Source organism: Canis lupus, chromosome 15 (genome assembly GCF_003254725.2).
Source record: "Canis lupus dingo isolate Sandy chromosome 15, ASM325472v2, whole genome shotgun sequence".
Classification (NCBI taxonomy): domain Eukaryota; kingdom Metazoa; phylum Chordata; class Mammalia; order Carnivora; family Canidae; genus Canis; species Canis lupus.
In genome coordinates, this window is record NC_064257.1 from 15172719 (window position 1) to 15194348 (window position 21630).

Here is a 21630-nt window from a genome sequence, read left to right on the forward strand (position 1 = left end):
TATCCTTTGTGTGGATGTACCACAATTTGTTTATCCATTCGCCTCTTAAAGGACATTTGGGTTTTTTCCAGTTTGAGTTGTTTTTGGCAATTATGAACAGAACTGTTATAAACATTGATAATCAGGTTTTCATTTCCCTAGGGAGAAATCCCAGGAGTAGGATTGCTTGGTAATATGGTAAGTATATATTTAACTTTGTAAGCAACTGCCAAATGCTTTTCCAAAATGCCTGTACCGTTTTGCATTTCCACCATCAACAGAAGTCTTAGTTGTTCTGTATCCTCATCAGCACTTGGTATTGTCAATATTTTTAAATTTTATCCATTCTCATTAGTATGTAGTAGTATCTCATCATAATTTTAATTTGCATATCTCTAAGGACTAATGATGTTGAACATCTTTTTATTTGCTTACTTGCTGTTTGCACATTTTCTTAGGTGTCTAAATCTTTTGCTTGTTTTTGAATTCAGTTCTCTCATTTTGAGTTTTGAGAGTTCATTATGTATTCTGGGTGTAAGTCCTTCATTGGATATGTATTTTGCAAATATTTTCTCCTACCCTATGGCTTGTTTATACATCTTTTTAGCGGTATGTTTGATAGAGCAAAGATTTTTTTAATATTAATGAAGTCCAACTTATCAGTTTCTTTGTTTTATGGATTGTGCTTTTGGTGACTTGTCTAACAACTCCTTCTATAATCCCAGGTCACAACGATTTCAGTGTTTTATTCTAAAATTTTCATACTTTTATATTTTACATCTAGTCTGTAATCCATTTTATTTTTTGTACAAAAGGTAAAGTTTAGGCCAACATTCCTTTTTTTTCTTTCAGATAGATGTTCTGTGTCCAGTCCTATTTGTTGAAAAGACTGTTCCTATTTCATTGAATTGCTTTTGCATCTTTGCCAAAAATCAATTGGCTATATTTATGTAGATCTATTTCTAGATTTTCTGTTTGGTTTCATTGATTTGTGTGTTTATCCTATTATCATTACTACACTGTCTTGATTACTGTATTTATAGTAAATCTTAAAATCAGTTAGTGTGATTCTTCTAACTTTATTATCTTTCAGAATTATTTTAGCTGTTCCAGTTCTTTTTAGAATTAGGTTATCTATATTTTTAAAAATTCTGCTGAATTTGACTGGCATCATATTGAACCTATATATCAATTTTAGGAAAATTGAAGTCTTTGCTAAGTTGAGTCTTCAATCTGTGAACACAGTAGGTATCTCTGTGTAGGTCTTCCTGGATTTCTTTCATCACTCTTTTGTAGTTTCCAGCATATAGATCCTGTACATGTTTTGTTAGACTCATATTTATATATTTTACTTTTTTGAAGTTTTTATAATGAATTCTAGTCCATTTATACATTGCTAGTATTAGGAAATATTGATTTTTATATGTTGACCTGTAACTTCCTCCTTGATAAATGCACTTATTAGTTCTAGGAGTTTTTTGGTAAATTCCTTGGGACTTTTTATGTAGTCATGTCATCTTTGAAAAGTGATGGTTGTATTTCTTCCTTTTCGATCTGTAGGATTTATGTCACTTTTTCTTGCCATGAGACACCAGCTGAGATTTCCAGAATGATGTTGAATAGGAGTGGTGAAAGTATATATTCTATCTTTATTCTGGGTCTTAGAAGGAAGACATTGAGTCTTTGATCAGTTAGTATGATGTGGCTGGAGGGTTTTTTGTAGATAATACCCTTTACCAGGTTGAGGAAATTTCCTTCTATTCCTAGTTTGTTAAGAGTTTTTTTTTTTAATTAATTTTTTAAAATCATGAATGGATGTTATGTTTTGTCAAATACTTTCTTCTATGTCTGTTGGTAGGGTCATATTTTTTTAATGTAGACTGTTAATACGGTGGATTATGTAGATTGATTTTCAAATATTGAGCCAGGCTTGCACTTTACAGGATAAAGCCAACCTGTTGTGGTATGTTATTCTGGATTCAATATGCAGACATTTTGACGAGAATTCTTGTGTCTGTGTTCGTGAGAAATATTGGTCTATTGTTTTCTTCTTTTGTTTCCCTTTTCCTTCCTTCCTTCCTTTATCTGATTTTGTCTGATTTTAGTACCAGGGTGGTGCTGGCCTCATAACATGAATTTTGAAGTGTTTCTTTTACTTCTGTTTTCTGGAAGAAATTGTGTAAAACTGGTGCTATTTCTTCTCTAAATGTTTGGAAGAGGGGATCCCTGGGTGGCTCAGCAGTTTGGCGCCTGCCTTTGGCCCAGGGCGCAATCCTGGAATCCTGGGATCGAGTCCTGCGTTGTGCTCCTGCACAACAAATAAATAAATAAATCTTTTTTTAAAAAAATAAAAATAAAATAAATAAATGTTTGGAAGAATTTGCCTGGGAAATTCTTGGGAATTTTTGTTATCGGTAGATTTATTTTTCAAAAGTATTTATTTATTTATTTATTTACTCACTCACTCACTCACTGGGGGGGAGGGGAGAGGGAGAGAGTGAATCTTAAGCAGACTCCATACCCAGTACAGAGCCCAACTTGGAGCTTGATCTTGCAATTCTGAGATTGTGACCTGAGCCGAAATCAAGAATCAGACGCTTAACTGTTTGAGCCACTCAGGCGCCACCAGAAGAATTTTAACTACACATTTAATTTCTTTAATAAATATAGAACTATTCAATTACATATTTAATTTCTGGTGAGTTTTGGCAGTTTGAGTTTTTGAGAGATTCATTCATTTAATCCAGTTTTTTGGATTTGTATGTGTAGAATTATCCCTAATCATTCTTCATAATCCTTTTAATGTCTACATGGTCTGTAGTGATATTATCTCTTTCATTCCTAAAATTGGTAATTTGTGTCTTCTCTTTTTATTCTGTCAGTCTTTTTTTTAAGATTTTATTTATTCCTTTTTTTTTAAAGATTTTATTTATTTATTCATGAGAGAGAGAGAGAGAGAGGCAGAGACACAGGCAGAGGGAAAAGCAGACTCCATGCAGGGAGCCCAACGTGGGACTCAATCCTGGGTCTCCAGGATCAGACCCTGGGCTGAAGGCAACGCTAAACCACTGAGCCACTGGGGCTGCCCTATTTATTTATTCCTGAGAGACACACAGAGAGAGTCAGAGACATAGACAGAGGGAGAAGCAGATGCTGAGCCTAAGGCAGATACTCAACCACTAAGCCACTGAGGTGTCCTATTCTCTTTGTCAGTCTTGATAGAAGTTTATCTTTTATATTAATCTTCTAGAGAATTAGCTTTTGGCCTCAATGATTTTTCTCTGTTGTTTTTCTGTTTTTAAACTTCAAAAGTTTGGAAATTTTCCTTTTTTTTTTTTTTTTTTTTTACTTTTAGTTGAAGTATAGTTCAACTGTATATATATTATAATAATATAATATTATATTATTAGTTTCAGGTGTACAACATAGTGATTTGACAATTACAATTGACAACCTGAGGATTAGGGGCGCCAACCTCTGCACAGTCAAAAATTCACTTAATAACTTTTGACTTCTCTAAAACTTAACTACTAATACCCTACTGTTGACTGCAGGCCTTACTGATAATATAAATAGTCGATTAACATGTATTTTGTGTATGTATTATATACTGTATTTTTACAATAAAGTAAACTAGAGAAAAAATGTTATAAAGAAAATTATAAGGTAGAGAAAATACATATACAGTACTGTACTATATTGGTACTGTAAGCTTACAATATCCGTTCACAAAATGAATTGTCTGTCAATACCTACATCAATATTGTCTTCTATGAGGGACGCCTGGGTGACTTAGTGGTTGAGCCTCTGCCTTCGGCTCAGGGAGTGATCCCCGGGATCAAGTCCGCATTGGGCTCCCTGCATGGAGCGTGTCTCTCCTCCCTCTGCCTGTGTCTCTGCCTCTCTCTCTGTGTTTCTCATGAATGAATAAAATCTTTTTTAAAAATATTGTTTTCTATGATACAAAGTACTGTAGATATTATATGTATTACTCATACAAGACATCAAAAATGAAAAGGTAATGTGAAAAAGAAATTCATATTTATTTACAAGTGTAAGAATTAGTGCATTGGTAACAAAGGAACAGCAATAAAATTGCTTTTTATGGTAGCCTATAATCGACATGATTGCTTCATGCTAATCTATACCGTAGTGAATGAGTCATTATAAAATTTTATGGTATAAAATATTACAGTCATATTCCTAATACAGTATTGGAAACATTGTTACATTTTAAAAAACCCTACTTACCTGTGATGATAGGCTGACGCTTTCCCCATTTTGGGAGAGGTGGGGGGAGGTGAGAGAGGGATGTATATACTGAATGCTATTGTTGAAAGTAAAGTTTTAAAACGGCAAGAAAACTAACACATTATTAATTTTATATTAAATATCACTCACCTTATGCTTGTATAAAGATAGGCTATTTCCTTTCAAGTCTTGCACATGATGTTCTACATGATGAATACTTAGATGCTGCTACTGCTGCTGACACAAAACCATCTCATACAGTTCTTTCTGCACAGTTATTAGATGTTCACACAAAGATATACATGTACACAACAGATAAGTTTATTAATGTACAACATGATTACTTATTTACTTATTCATGATTACGTATTTACTTATTCATTAACTGGAAGTGGGTCATCATAAAGAACTTTATTCTCATCCTCACATTAAGTAGGCTGAGGAGAAGGAAGAGGAAGCGTTGGTCTTGCTGTCTCAGGGGCACAGGGGCAGAAGAGTGGGGGGAGGTGAGAGAAGAGGCAGGAGAGGCAGACACACTTGGTATAACTTTATAGGAATACATTGTAATTTCTGTCTGACATTTTTGCTTTTTCACTTTTCTAAAAACATTTCTATATAGTACCAATCCTTCTTTCACCATTTGTTTTGTTTCAGTGTTTGTATCCTCCAAGGGTCCATGTCATAAATGAAGTCAAATCTGGCCCTTCAGTCAGATTGTCTAACCTCAGTTTGTTTCCCAGAACTGCTGCTTCTACATTTTCTTCCTCATGGTCTGGCACTGGTTCAGTAGTACTCATCTCCATTAAGTTGTCTTCTGTTAATTCCTCTGGTGTGGTGTCACTTAGCTCTTGAATTTCTCCAAGAAATGTATCTTGAAACCCTTCACCCCCCCCACCTTTCTTTGCCATATCTATCATTTCCTTGATTGACCCTGTCATAAATCTTACGAAGTCATGCACAAGATCTGGACATAGTTTTTCCAGCAGGAATTTACTGTTTTGGGCTTGATGACTTTCATGGCTTTTTCTATAACAACAATGGCATTTTCAGTGATATAATCCTTCCAAACTTTCGTGATGTTCTCTCTGTTGGGATTCTTCCTTTCTGTTGACAATCTTTTCAATAGGATACTGTGCATAATGAGTCTTAAAGTTCTTAATGGCCCCTGATCTAGACACTGAATTAGAGACATTGTGTTTGGGGACAACTAGACCACTTTGATGCCTTTGGTGTTGAACTTATGGGGTTTTGGCTAACCAGGGGCATTGTCCAATATCAGAAGAACTTTAAAAGGCAGTCCCTACTAGTAAGGTACTTCCTGACTTTGGGGACAAAGCAGTGACAGAACCAGTACAGAAAAAGTGTTATTGTCCAGCCTTCTTGTTGAATAACCAAAAGACTGGCAGCTGGTGTTTATCTTTTCCCTTCAAGGCTTGGGGGTTAGCAACTTTATAGATAAGGGCCGTCCTGATCATAAACCTGACTGTATTTGTACAAAACAGTAGAGTTAGCCTATCTCTTCCTGCTTTAAATCCTGGTGCTTGCTTCTCTTTCTAATGTTCTTAGTGGCATTTTTTCCCAGATAAAGGCACTCTGTCTGCATTAAAAACCTGTTCAGGCACATATCTTTCCTCCTCTATGATTATTTTAATGGTATCTGGGAACTTGTCTGCTGCTTCTGTTATCTTGACGTTTTTTAGGTAAAACCTCTTTCTAAAATTATCAAACCACCTTTTGCTGGCATTAAATTCTCCAGGTTTAAATCCTTCACCTTCCTTTTGCTTTAAGTTGTTGTATAATGACTTCATTTTTCTGGAATCATATTAGAGGCTATAAGTCTACCTTTTTTTTTTTTTTAAAGATTTTACTTATTCATGAGAGACACAGAGAGCGAGGCAGTGACACAGGCAGAGGGAGAAGCAGGCTTCATGCAGTCCTACACTTACATAAAAGCTGCACTTTCAGTGTGAGATAAAAAGATATTTTACACAAAGTGCAATGTTTTCATATCTGCTCGTATGGCTGCAGCAACATCTTCATGAATTTTCTTTTTAAAATTTTTAATTAATTAATTATTTTTACCATGTCCTTACACTGTATTCATTTACCTTGAAGTGACCGACAACTGCAGCTGTTAACCTCAATCTATGGTACATACCAAGCAATTCAACTTTTTCTTAAAATGTCTGCTTCTTGGTAGCACTTCCAGCATCACTACTCATCACTTTGTGTGAGTAACACATGGTGTTACTCAAGTTTTATGATATATACTAAACACGATGAAAAATACGTGAGAACCACGAGAAATCACTTTTTTACTGCAATACGTGCAATTTACTAGAGAAACAAACTGCTCACACAGAGATGATTAGTGTCACATGGTATTTTAAGTAGGTACTTGCAACACTTGAGCTCACCACAAGAGCAACAGGAGGTGGCTATGAAATTATTATAGTAGTGCATATACATTAGAGTTAATTTTAAGCAGTTATGATATAATAGCATATCTTTACATTTGCTTACATTTCTCTAGACTGCAAATGGCACCATGTATAGTCTGTGTGTGCTTAAGTTTTGATAACTTTTAACTTTTTTCCTTTTTAAAGATTTTTATTTATTTATTAGAGAGAGAGAAAGAAAGCGCACACAAATGGGGGGGGAGGGTAAAGGGAGAGAGAGAAGCAGAATACCAGATGAGCAGGGAGCCCAATGTGGGGCTCAATCCCAGGACCCTGAGATCATGACCTGAGCCAAAGGCAAGATGCTTAACCAACTGAGCCAACAAGGCACCCCTTAACTTTTTATAATAGATTTGTGTGTATTTTATGGTAGTAAGTAATAAAAAAGACTAGTATTTACATATATTTTATACATTCATGACATACCTAACTTAATTTTTTTTCAATATTTCTAAGCTATTTAGTTTTTCCGTGAGTTTTTTCAAATTGTGGCAAATCTCTAAAAATTTTTATAGCATAATTATAGAAAAAAATCCATGTATAAGTGGACCCATGCAGTTCAAACCTCTGTTGTTCAAGGGTCAACAGTATATATGTTATGAAATGCTTACCATGAGAAGTGTAGTTACTCTCGGTTACCAAAGTTATTTCAATACTATTGATTATATTCCTCTTTCTGTATTGACTTCTAATTTAATCCCATTATCTGAAAACATACTTCATATAATTTCAATTCTTTTAAAATTGTTAAGGTTTATTTTATAAACCCTGGATATGAATGTTCCTCATGCTTTTGGAAAGAATGTGTAAGGGCAGCCCCAGTGGCTCAACGGTTTAGCACCACCTTCAGCCCCGGGTGTGATCCTGGAGATCCAGGATCAAGTCCCACATCAGGCTCCCTGCATGGAGCCTGCTTCTCCCTCTGCCTGTGTCTCTGCCTCTTTCTCTCTCTCTCTGTGCCTCTCATGAATAAATAAATAAAATCTTTAAAAAAAAAAAGAAAAAAAGGAAAGAATGTGTAAAAGTTTAGTTGTTGAGTGGTATTCTAAAAATCTCAGTTACATTCAGTTGGTTGATGGCATTGTTCAGTTGTCTATATCCTTGTACATTTTCTCTCTACTATTCAATTTATTATCGATAGAAGAGTGTGGAAATCTCTAGTTAAAATTGTGAATCTGTGTATATCTCTTCATTTTTCACTTTGTATGTTTTGAAGCACTGTTAGGTGAATATACATTTAGGATTATTGTTTTCTTGGTGAATTGACCCTTTCATCATTACAAAATATTCTTCATTATCTGCAGGGTTTTTTTTGCCCAGTCTACTTTGTCTCATATTAATAGCCATTCCAACTTTGTTTTCATTAGTGTTTTCATAGTATATTTTCCATTCTTTTATTTATTTTAAAGATTTTATTTATTTATTTTTATTATTTTTAAAGATTTTATTTATTTATTCATGAGAGACACACAGAGAGAGAGAGAGAGAGAGAGGCAGAGACACAGGCAGAGGGAGAAGCAGGCTCCATGCAGGGAGCCTGATGTGGGACTCAATCCCACGACTCCGGGATCACACCCTGAGCCGAAGGCAGACGCTTAACTGCTGAGTCACCCAGGCGTCCCCCTAAATAGTTTTTAAAGCCAGTATGTGTGCCACTAAGTGACCAACTTGGAGCTTTGTCTGTTTGTTAGTTCAGTTCTCAGAGTCTTTGGTATGTTGAATGGAATCAGGTCCACATATTTTTAGCTTGGCCTGAGCCATGGGTTCATAAACCTTTGTGGGGTTACTCTCCTGAGTTCCTCTATCTCAGTGATCTTCCTAATATACTTTCTGGTTCTCTGGGGCTCCCCTTTTCTGCTCTGCAGCCAGAAATTTGGCACTAGTTAGCCCTTTCTGGTTGTGTATTTCCACATCCAGGTCCAAGCAGTGTGAGATCAGAGAAAGGAAAAAAGCTGGGTGTTGGTCCTACCCTGTTAGAACCACAGCTTCTACCAAATAAGAAGGTCTTTCTCTTTAGTTTTGGCTTCTGAAAAAAAAATTTTTTTTAAAGATTTTATTAGAGAGAGAGGGAGAGAGAGAGAGCATGAGTGGAAGGAGAGGCAACAGGATGAGCAGACTCCCCACTGAGCAGGGAACTCGCTGCAGGGCTCAATCCCAGGACCCTGAGATCATAACCTAAGCTGAAGACAGACACTTATTAGCTGATGGAAGCACCCTGGCTTCTGATGATTCTTATTACCACTGTTTATTACCACTTATTGCTGCTGCTGCCTTCATTACTGCCACTACAGGATTGCCTGGGGGTTCAAGTATGAGAGAATAGAGAAAAGAAAGAGAAAAAATTGGGGATTTTCATATACTGAACCAGAAAAAGGGCTTCTCTTGGAGCTGTCTCTAGGTGTACCCGTTTTCACTGCTAAATTTTTTTTTTTTTGAGGTATTGAGTTCAGGCTTTAGGATACTAAAGGAGAAAAAAACTTACGTATATGTTGGAATTCTGGTTTTCCCCAGTCTGCCTGCTGATAATAACTTTTCAGAGTCCTCAAATACTACTCCATGTATTCTGTCCAAGTTTTGTAGTTGCATTCAATAGGAGAGATAGAGTGAAGTGTGCTTATTTTATCTTATCCAGCTCCGGAATCCCTATCATTTGTCTTAACCTATTTATGTCTATATTTTTAGTGGGTTTCTTGAAAGCAGCATATGGTTGGGTCTTACTTTTTTTCCAACCTGATAATCTTTGCCTTTTTAGTAGGATATTTAGACCGTTTATTGAGGATTATTGATATAATTATGATCAAATCTACTGAGGCTATTTGTTTTCTATTTGTCCTACCTGTATTTTGTTCTCTTTTTATTTTTCTCCTTCTTTTTGGATTGGATATCTTACATGTTTCCATTTTATCTCCTTTTTTTGGTTTATTAGCTATAATTCCTTGTGTGCCTGTTTGAGGGTGTATAGTATACACCAGAGATTAGCATACTTTTTTTAAAAAAATATTTTATTTATTTATTCATGAGAGACACACAGAGAGAGAGAGGCAGAGACACAGGCAGAGTGAGAAGCAGGCTCCATGCAGGGAGCCCGACGTGGGACGCAATCCTGGGACCCCAGGATCACACCCTGGGCTGAAAGCGGTGCTAAACCGCTGAGCCACCCAGGCTGCCAGCATACTTTCTCTATAAAGATCCATGTTGTAAATATTTTGGGCTTGATGCACTATACTATCGTTATTATAACTATTTAAATCTGCCATTATTGTACAAAAGTAGCCAGACACAATATGTTAATGAATGACTGTGATTGTTCCAGTAAAACTTCTATTTATGAAAACAGGTAGCAGGTCAGATTTGGCCTCCAATAGTTTGCCAACATCTGGTCATATCTTTAATTTAACACAATCTACTTTCAAGTGATATTATACTACTTCACTTATCGTATTATAACCTTTCCACAATATACTTTCAATTTCTGAGATGCCTGAGTGACTCAGTCTGTTAAGTGTCTGCCTTCAGCTCAGGTCATGATCCCTGGTCCTGGGATCAAACCCTGTGTCCTGGGGCTCCCTTCTCAGTGGGGAGCCTGCTTCTTCCTCTTCCTCTGTCCCTCCCTCTGTCATGCTCTCTCTTTCAAATAAATAAACAAAATCTTTTAAAAAATATACACTTCCATTACTTCCTTACCAGCCTTTGCAGTATTATTTTATTACATTTTACATATGATATAAATTGTATAGAATATGTGTAATTAACATTGTTCTTGTTTTTACTTTGAAAAGTCAGTTATATTTTCTGGGATCATGGGATCCCTGAGATGATGACTTGAGCCAAAGGCAAATGCTTAACTGACTGAGCCACCCAGGTGCCCCTATTTCCCTGGCTCTTGTTAAGATTCTGTCTCAGTAAAAAACAACTTTATTGAGATGTAATTCAAATATCATAAAATTCACCTTTTAAAAGTATATCCTTTAGTGGGCTTTATTGTATTCACAAAAATGTACCACCATCATCACTAATTTTATAATTTTGCCACCTAAAAATGAAACCCTGTGCCTATTAGCAGTTACTCTCAGTATTCCCCCACTGGCAACCACTAATATAATTTCTGTCTCTGTGGACTTGTCTTTTCTAGACATGTCATGTTTATGGAATGATACAGTATGTGTAGTCTTTTGTGATGGACTTTGACTTGGCACAATGTTTTCAGGATTCTTTCATGTTATAGCAGTACTTTATTCCTTTTTTAGTTCAAATAATATTCCATCGTATGAATAGATCACATTTGTTTACCCACTTATCAATTGATGGACATTTAGCTTGTAGGCATTTCTTGGCTCTTATGAATGATATGAACAGTTGAATATAAGTTTTAGTGTGGACATAGGTCTTCATTTATCTCAAATAGATACCTAGGAGTAGAATTACAGAGTCAATATGGTAACTCTGTGTTTATTAACATTTTCAGAAGCTGCCTATTTTTGGAATGAATACAGCGTTTTACATTTCCATCAGCATTATATGAAGTTCAGTTTCTCTGCATCCTTGTCAACACTCATTATTGGCTTTTTAAATTAAGATTTTGTCTATTGATATGACAGAGAGCAGGAGACAGTGAGCATCAGCAGGGGGAGCAGCAGAGGGAGAGGGAGAAGCAGGCTCCCCACTGAGCTAAATAGGGAGCTAAAGGGAGCCAGATGTGGGGCTCGATCCCAGGATGCCGGGATCATGACCCGATCTAAAGGTAGATGCCCAACCAGCTGAGCCTCCTAGGTGCCCCTATGGCTGTCTTTTAATATTAGTCATCCTAGGAAAAAAGTAGTCATCCTAGTGGATGTGAATTAGTCTCTTACTGTGATTTTGATTTGCATTTTCCCAATGACTAATGATGTTGTGCATCTTTCCATGTCCTTATTTCTCCAAAGAAGATACACAAATACTTGATAATGTTTATTCAAATCTTTTGCTCATTTTAAACATTGACTTCTCTCTTTTTTTAAAAAAAAAGATTTTATTTATTTATTTTAGGGCAGGGAGAGGGGCAGAGAGAGAGGAGAAACTCTCAAGCAGACTCCACACCTGGCATGGAGACTGATGTAGGGCTCAATTCCACGACCCTGAGATTATGACCTAAGACAAAAATCAAGAGTAGGACATTAACCAACTGAGCCACTCAGACACCCCAACATTAGCTTGTCTTTTTATTGTTGAGCTGTAAGAAGTCTTCATATATTCTGGGTACATTTCTCTGTCATAAATGATTTGCAAAAAAATTCTTCCTTTCTGTGCATTGTCTTTTCACTTACTTAATGGTATCCTTTGAAGTCAAAAAGGTTTTAATTTTGATGAAGTCTACTTACTTTTTTTGGTTGCTTTTGCTCTTGGTGTCATAGCTAAGAGATTATTGCCTAATGCAAGGTCACAGAGACTTCTTTGTTATACCACTCTTTAAGAGTGGTATAATTTTAGCTCTAGCATTTAAATCAGTGGTCCATTTTGAGTTAATTTTGGTGTATGGTATAAAGATGTAGTTTAACTTTATTCTTTTGCATGTGAATATCCAGTTTTCCCAGTACCACTTGTAGAAAAAGATTATTTTTTTCTCACATTGAATGGTCGTGGCACTCTTGTGGAAAATCAGTTTGCCATAAATATAAGAGTTGATTTCTATGTTCTCAATTCTATTCCATTTAAATATGTGCCTTTGTATATTTATATATACTGTCTTTATGTCAGTATCTACTGTCTTGATTACTATAGCTATATAGTAAATTTTGAAACTGAGAAGTGTGAGTTTTCCAATTTTGTTCCTTTGGAAGATTGTTTTAGCTATTGGGGATGCTTTGCATTTCTATATGAATTTTAGGATCAGTTTGGAGTTTCTCCAAAAAAGATAGCCAGGATTTTGACATGTATTTCAGTGAGTATGTAGATCAATTTGGGTAGTATTGCCATCTTAACAATACAGGATATAAGCAAAAGTCCCATTTATACTGTCTTTTGTATTTACCTATATAGTTTATCAGTGTTCTTTTTCTTTGGTTCATTTGAATTAATATCTAGTGTCCCTTCATTTTAGTATGAAGGACTCCATTTACTCTTATAGAACAAATTTATTAGCAGTGAATTCTGATTTTGTTTATTTGTGACTCTTTTAATTTCTCCTTTTTTAATTTAAAATTTTTTGTTGTGGTAAAATACATATAACATAAAATTTATCATCTAACTATTTTTAAGTATAGAGTTCAGTGGTATTAAGTACGTTTATAATGTTGTATAACTGCCACTACCATACATGTCCATACATCTTTTCAACTTGTAAAACTGAAACCCTATACACATTCAACAAAGCCCCCTTTTCTACTCATCTTTCTAGTCCATAGCAACTAGTTTCCTTTTTTCTTTTTTCCTTTTTAAAGATTTTGTTTATTTATGAGAGACACACAAAGAGAGAGAGAGAGAGAGAGAGAGAGGGAGAAGCAGGCTCCATGCAGGGAGCCTGAGGTGGGACTCAATCCCAGGTCTCAGCATCACGCCCTGGGCTGAAGGTGGCGCTAAACCCCTGAGCCACCAGGCTGCCCTCCTTTTATCTTTTTTTTTAAGTTTTTTTTTTTTTAACTTTTATTTATTTATGATAGTCACACACACAGAGAGAGAGAGAGAGAGAGAGAGAGAGGCAGAGACATAGGCAGAGGGAGAAGCAGGCTCCATGCATTGGGAGCCCGACGTGGGATTCGATCTCAGGTCTCCAGGATCGCTCCCTGGGCCAAAGGCAGGCGCTAAACTGCTGCGCCACCCAGGGAGGGATCCCCTCCTTTTATCTTTTTAAAAAATATTTTATTTATTTATTTATTTGAAAGAGTGTACATATGCATGAGCAGTGGAAAAGGGCAGAGAGAGAGAGGGAGAAGCAGACTCTCCACTGTGCAGGGAGCCTGCCATGGAGCTCGATCCCAGGACACTGAGATCATGACCTGAGCTGAAGACAGACACGTAACCAACTGAGCCACCCAGGCACCTCCACAGTTTTATTTTCTGTCTCTGTGATTATTGAGTACTCTTAGTACCCCATCTACGTGAAATCATACAGTATTTTTCTTTGGTCACTGGCTTATTTTATTTAGCATAATGTCTTCAAACTTCTTCCATGTTGTAGCATATTGCAGACTTCCTTCTTAAGACTGAGTAATATTCCACTGTATTTTGCTTGGTGATTTATTGTTTGATGGACTCTTGGATCATTTCCATGTTTGAGCTATTGTGAATAATACTGCTATGAACATGAATACACAAATATCCCTTTGAGAAATGTAATTGCTGTCTATAAGAGACTCATTTGAGATATAACTATTATATAAATTAGTTTTATTTTTAATTTCTTAACTTTTATATTTTTATGTTTCAGGTTTTTATTTAAATTCTAGTTAGGTAATATACAGTGCAATATTGATTTCAGGAGTAGAGCTCCATGATTCATCACTTATATATAGTACCCAGGGCTCATCACAAGTGCCCTCCGTAATACCATTACCCATTCTCCACCCACCTCCCCTTCTGCAACTCTCAGTTTGTTCTCTATAGTTAAAGGGTCTTAGGGAGAAAGACTCTTTCTTTACTTTCTGTCCAGTGGCAACCACTGGCTCAGAGGTAAGCCAAGATGGGCATTTACAAGTATATCTAGGAGCCATGGAGGAAGAAGTGGTCTGATACGATGTGCTTTTCTCTCAGGGTGTGCTGCTGGCAGTACTGCTCCACAAGGCCCCCCACCCAGCCAAGCCTGATCAAGTGTGCAGACTGGATTACAAGGCCAAGCCAGGTTATGTCATATATCAGATTCATGTGCAATATGGTATCCACAAATGCTCAATTCCTAAGGGTGCTGCAGCAAGCTTGTCCATCATGGTGTTAACCAACTAAAGTTTGCCCCAAACCTTCAGTCCATTGCAGAGGAATGAGCTGGATGCTACTGTGGGGCTCTGAGAGTCTTGAATTCTTACTGGGTTGGTGGAGTTTGCATGTACAAATTCTTTGAGGTTATCCTCATTGATCCTTTCCATAAAGCTACCAGAAAAATCCTGACATCCAGTGGATCACCAGACCAGTCCATAAGCACAGAGAGATGTGAGGCCTGACATCTGCAGGCCTCAAGAGCCATGGCTTTGGAAAGGGTCACAAGTTCCACCACACTATTTGTGGTTCTCGCCATGACTCATAGAGAAGATGCAAATACTCTCCAGCTCCACCATTACTGCTAATATAAATAATGTTTGTAAAATCCTTACCTAATAAACAATTTAGGACAGTCATGTCTGCTTAAAAGTGTTCTTTAATTTGTCTAAAATTAGTTGTCTGTGGATTGTTCCATGAATGCATTATTAAATTATGAAAGTTAAAGTACAGTAATATTTGAAGACTATAAGTGATGGTATATCTTGTTTCTAATAAGATAAACACTTTTGTTTTTGCTTTATCTTACTAGGGAGTTAATATGTCAGTGTTTAAAGTGCTGTTTGGTATAATAGGTGTAAAATAAATTCTGTAAAAGTGGAATGCAAAAACTAGCCATGTAGATTTGTTGGTTCATGTAATGAAACTTAATCTCAAATGGTTGTTTTTAGGAATTTGGTAAGAACAAGCTTTTAAAATTGGATTTTGCTTGGAAATGTGAAGAATATCCTAATCTTTTTATCATGATCATATGAAGAATAATGTTAACTAGGAGCCACATTTTTAGGTTGAATCCAGCATTCCATTTATGTAACTGCTGCTTCTGAAAAAATACTTTAAGTGAATGTCACCATTTTTAGGAGAGTTGAATAAACCTGTTGCAAGAGGGTTCTCTTACAAATGAAAATAAATCCTGCTTAACCAAAGCAAAATTGCCTTGATCTCCACAGTACCATTAAAGTTCACATAAAAGGTGGAGGCTCCTGATTCTATCCCATGATTCCATGGGATCTGCAGAATACTGAATTTCATACAGAAGAGTAGTAATGATACTTACACTGGTCTATATTAAACTGATTAAGGGGCAGGGCAGGGCTCAACAGTTTAGTGCCGCCTTGGGCCCCAGGCCTGATCCTGGGGACCTGGGATCGGGTCCCACATCAGGCTCCCTACTTAGGGCCTGCTTCTCCCTCTGCCTGTGTCTCTGCCTCTCTTTCTCTCTGTGTCTCTCATGAATAAATAAATAAAATCTTTTAAGAAAAACAATGATTAGGTAAAGAGGAAGGAGAAGACTTCACCTTGAGATTTGTAAGCTAGTAACCAATACCAAAATTGAGAAACTGGTGGCCATCAGATAACCTTTTAAGTGTGAGGATTGAAAAAAGTTGGCTTTGTCAGAATTTTAAATGGTTAATCCGTGGTGTTTGTGTCCATTTGTGAATCCAACTTAGGGGGAGAAATATGATTGGCTATAAAAGTACAGCATTGCTCATTCTAAGTCCTGGGTCATCTTGGATTAGCCCACCTTATCCATTCCCATAGGCTACTGAGGAAAGTCATGTAGTTGGTGTCAATACAAGAATAGCTTCCAATCTAATCTTATGTGTTGTTTGCAATCACTTTCTCATCCTTGCTCAAACCCCTCAAAGTTCTTGCCATTCCATAAACTTGCCAGCCCATCAGTTGTGCCCACCTTGATGTTAAGCATAGCACCACATTCTGTTTCCATTCTGTCTAACAGTAGATGAGGTTTCTGTTTCCCAGGGTAAGTTTGAGTGTGTAGGAAATACAGAAGAGGAATTGCCCCAATTCTAAGTTTGCTGACTTAATCCATAGTTTGATTTGAAATCTAATTGCTTATTTCCTTTTTTTTTTTTTAAAGATTCATGAGAGACACAGAGAGGCAGAGACATGGGCAGAGGGAGACGCAGGGTCCATGCAGGGAGCCCGATGTGGGACTCGATTCTGGGTCTCCAAGATCATGCCCTGGGCATGCCTGCCCTAATTGCTTATTTCCTTGGGCCAGTTTTTATATTTTTTTCAGAGGTCTTAGGCTCAGTTAAATGATTTCCAGAAAACAGCAGACTGAAGACCTCTTGAGACCTAAATTTCTTTCCACTCAAAAAGAGATCCCCTATGTATTTTGGGTATAGAGGCTGTTCAACTAAAGGAGTAAATGTTTATTAAACTAAAACAGTAAAAAAAAAGTCTTTTATGGTTTGCTTCCCTCTCTTTTTACTTAAAGATTTATTTATTTGAGGGAGAGAGCACACATGCAAGTATGGGATGAGCAGAGAGAGACAGGGAGAGAGAGAATCTCAAGCAGATTCCCCACCAAGCACAGAACCTGATGCAGGGTTCAGTCTCACAACCCTAAGATTGAGCTGAAATCAAGAGTCAGACGCTTAACCAGCTGAGCCACCCAGGCATCCAAACTCTTGTCTCTCTTTTTTTACATCTTCCCATATGTTCATCTGTTTTGTTTCTTTATTTCTGTTGTTGTTGTTTCAAGTTTTCAGTTGAATGCTGGTTAGTTAAAATGCGGTGTAATATTGGTTTCAGGAGTAGAACTCAGTGATTCATCACTTACATACAACATCCAGTGCTCATCGTAACAAGAGCCCTCCTTAAAGCCCATCACCCATTTATTTTTTTATTTTTTATTTTTTATTTTTTTTTAATTTTTATTTATTTATGATAGTCACAGAGAGAGAGAGAGAGGCAGAGACACAGGCAGAGGGAGAAGCAGGCTCCATGCACCGGGAGCCCGACGTGGGATTCGATCCCGGGTCTCCAGGATCGCGCCCTGGGCCAAAGGCAGGCACTAAACCGCTGCGCCACCCAGGGATCCCCCATCACCCATTTAGCCCATCCTCTGCCCACCTCCCCTCCATCATCCCTCAGTTTGTTCTCTATAGTTGTGAGTCCCTTATGGTTTGCTTCCCTCTCTTTTTTTTTCTCTTTCCCCTATGTTCTTCTGTTGTTTTTCTTCCCTTAAATTTCACATGAGTGAAATATGGTATTGTCTTTCTCTGACTTTTTCACTTAGCATAATACACTCTAGCTCCATCCATGAAGTTGCAGGTGAGAGGATTTCATTCTTTTTGATGGCTGAGTAATATTTAATTGTGCATATACACCACATCTTCTTTATCCATTCATCAGTCCTTGGACATCTGGGTTCTTTCCATAATTTGAATATTGTTGATATTGCTGCTGTAAACACTGGGGTGCATAAGTCCCTTCAAATCAGTATTTTTATATCATTTGGGTAAATGCCTCGCAGTGCAATTGCTAGATAATAGGGTAGTTCTATTTTTAACTTTCTGAGGAACCTCCGTACTGTTTTCTAGAGTGACTGCACTAGTTTGCATTCCCACCAACAGTCTCCTTTCTCTGCATCCTTGCCAACATCTGTTGTTTCCTGTGTTGTTAATTGTAGCCATTCTGACAGGTGTGAGGTGGTATCTCATTGTTGTTTTGATTTGTATTTCTTTCATGAGGAGTGATGTTGGTATTCATGTGTCTATTGGCCATCTGTATGCCTTCTTTGGAAAAATATCTGTTCATGTCTTCTGCCCATTTCTTAACCAGATTATTTGGGTTTTGGGTGTTGAGTTTGATAAATTCTTTATAGATTTTGGATGCTAACCCTTTATCAGATATGTCATTTGCAAATATCTCCTCCCATTCTGAAGGTTGCCTTTTAGTTTTTTTTCTATTATTTTCTTTGTTGAGCAGAAGCTTGTTAGTTTGATATAGTCCCATTTGTTTATTTTTACATTTCTTGCCTTTACTTTTGGTGTCATCTGAAAAATCATTGCTGAGACTGATATCTAGGAGCTTACCTTTATGTTTTCTTCTAGGATCTTTATAATTTCAGGTCATATATTCAAGTCTTTATTTCATTTTGAGTTAGTTTTTATGCATGGTATAGGATAGTGGTCCAGTTTCATTTTTTTTGCATGTAGCTGTTCAATTTTCCCAGTACCATTTATTGAAGAAACTGTACTCTCCCTATTGAATATTCTTGGCTCCATTGTCATAAATAAGCCATATATGTGTGGTTTTATTTCTAGTCTCTCTGTTCTATTGATATGTGGCTGTTTTGATGCTAATACCATACTGTTTTGATTATTATAAGCTTTGTAATATAGTTTGAAATTAAGAACTTGATGCCTCCAGCTTTTTTTTTTTTTCTCTCAAGAGTGCTTTGGCTATTTGCAGTCTTTCATAGTTTCATACATATTTTAGGATCGTATATTCAATTTCTGTGAAAAGTGCCATTGGAATTTTGGTAAGGATTGCATTGAAGCTGTAGTTTGCTATAGGTAGTATGGACATTTTAGCTGTATTAATTCTTCTAATTCATGAGCATGGAATATCTTTTGCTTTATATGTGTCTTCTTCACTTGCTTTCATTAGTGTCTTATGGTGTTCATTGTACAAGTTTTTCATCTTGGTTAAATTTATTTGTAGGTATTTTATTCTTTTTGGTGTAATTGGACGTGGGATTGTTTTGTTAATTTCTCTTTCTGATAGTTCTTTTTTTCATGTATAGAAATGCAGCTGATTTTTATATTTTAATTTTGTATCCTTCAACTTTACTGAATATGTTTATTAGCCTCACGGTCTTTTTGGACTTACTTTATCTGATACGTCATTTACAAATACCTTCTCCCATTCTGTCAGTTGCCTTTTAGTTTTGTTGATTGTTTCCTTTGCTGTGCCAAAGCTTTTTTATCTTGATGAAGTCTCAGTAGTTCATTTTTGCTTTTGTTTCCCTTGCCTCCAGAGACGTGTCTAGTGAGAAGTTGCGGCAGCCAAGGTCAGAGAGGTTGCTGCCTGTTTTCTCCTGTAGGATTTTGATGATTTCCCATCTTACATTTAAATCTTTCATTCATTTTCTATTTATTTTTGTGTATGGTGTAAGAAAGTGGTCCAATTTCATTTTTCTGCATGTCACTGTCCAGTTTTCCCAACACTATTTGTTGAAGAGATTGTCTTTTTTTTCCATTGGATATTCTTTCCTGCTTTGTTGAAGATTAGTTGACCAAAGAGTTGAGGGTCCATTTCTGGGTTCTCTATTCTGTTCCATTGATCTGTGTGTCTGTTTTTGCCTGCAACTTCAGTATAAAGCACATAATTGAGAGCACAATTGAATAAAACACCTCAACACATTATGTATTTCATCATAAGAAAACTTCCACTGTTGTGATTTGATCTTGGCTTTACTTTGGTGGAACAAGAATTCTGACTTTTCTTCTCCCTGGTAGGGATGAAGAGCTAAGAGAAAGTACTGCTCTTAGTTCCTCTTAAACTACTGGGTTCCGCTAGAAGCTGTGTGTATTCTGCTACTGCTGCTCAGGATTTGCTTCCTTCCTAGTATCTTTCAGCATCCTGCTTTTTTCCCAATCTAAACCAGAAAGAAAGGAAATGATTTTGTTTACATGTGCACTATTTTCTAAGATTATCCTCTGCTGCTTTTTTCCAGTTTGGTTGGAAATTCTTTCTTGAATTCTTCTCTGCCGCTTCCTGTTCTTTGAGCCTGAAACTGTCATAAAAGCTAATTGGCATCAGACACAAAAGATTATTCATTAACTTTTCTCTAAGACTCACAGCTTCTTCCAAGCCTGATTCTAATTTTTTAAAGGAACTCTTTCTTTTCTTTAGAACTGACATATTAGAATCCATTTGAATGACCGTGCATGATTTTCAAACAATTGCTTTATATGCTATATTTAGTTTGAAAGTTATTTTCCCATAGAAACAATAGTATAAATGGTGGTTTGGTTTCCCCAGCTAACTCCAAAGCCTTGTGTCAAGTGTTATTTCATTCATTTATTTATTTATTTATTTATTTATAAAGATTTTATTTATTTATTCATGAGATACACAGAGAGAGAGAGAGAGAGGCAGAGACACAGGCAGAGGGAGAGCAGGCTCCATGAAGGGAGCCTGATGTGGGACTTGATCCTGGGTCTCCAGGATCAGGCCCTGGGCTGAAGGCGGCGCTAAATGGCTGAGCCACCTGGGCTGGCCGGTATTTCATTTATAATTGACAATAGCTCTACCCTTATTTCTTGGACACACTGACACCTTGCCCATAAGTTAGTATAGCATAGAGGCAAGAAACAGCGTCCCAATAATTTGTTTAACTCTCTATATTAGTAGCATAGAATCATAGACTGTAGGAGTTAGGAGGTCCTTTATAGATAACATCCAAACTACTTATTTTATGAGGAAGAAGACTGAGAACAAGGGAACTTAAATGACTTTTCCTTAGTAGTATTTTCTTCACGTCACTGAACTTTTTATGTATTGATTTACCTGTTTAAAATTCCAGATAAATTACTTAATATCTATTAAGATTCAGTTCTTCTATAAAACTTTGTGTTTACCCTTGACCCTTTGGATATAGTCAGACACTCCAATCTCTTCTCTGCATACATTGTATATAATAACTTTTATAGTGCTAGTTAGGTACATGTTGTGGGATCTTGTGCAAGTCACTGAACATCTCAGTACTTAAGTTTTTTCATCCATAAAATAATAATAATAATAATAATAATACCTACTTCATAGGGGTGTTGTGAAAATGAAATGAGTTAATTTAGGTAAGAAATGGATATAGACCATGATGGTACATCTTTCACAAAAAATTAACTCAAAATTAAAGATATAAATGTAAAATGTAAAACTATAAAACTTCTATAAGCTATATGGGAGAAAATCTATGTGAGGTTGGGTGTGGCAGTGAGTTTTTAGATATAACGCCAAAAGCATGATCTATGAAAGGAAAAAAGTAGTTATGATAGACTTCTTTATGTTAAAATGGATCAATCTGTGAAAGACACTGTTAAGAGAATGAAAAGGCAAGCCATAGACTTGGAGAAAATATTTATAAAAGATATATCTGACAAAGGACTGTTACCCCAAAATATAAAGAAGTCTTAAGGGTAAAAATTACAAAAACAACCCAATTAAAAAATGAACA

General features: G+C 36.5%; 1 protein-coding gene and 1 pseudogene across 1 annotated transcript in view; both read left to right on the forward strand.

Moving 5' to 3' along the window:
- ZSWIM5 (zinc finger SWIM-type containing 5) overlaps window positions 1–21630 on the forward strand; it is a 203391-nt gene that overhangs the window by 52077 nt on the left and 129684 nt on the right. The gene's annotated exons all lie outside the window — the stretch shown is intronic.
- On the forward strand, window positions 13338–15244 carry LOC125752584 (60S ribosomal protein L15-like; annotated as a pseudogene).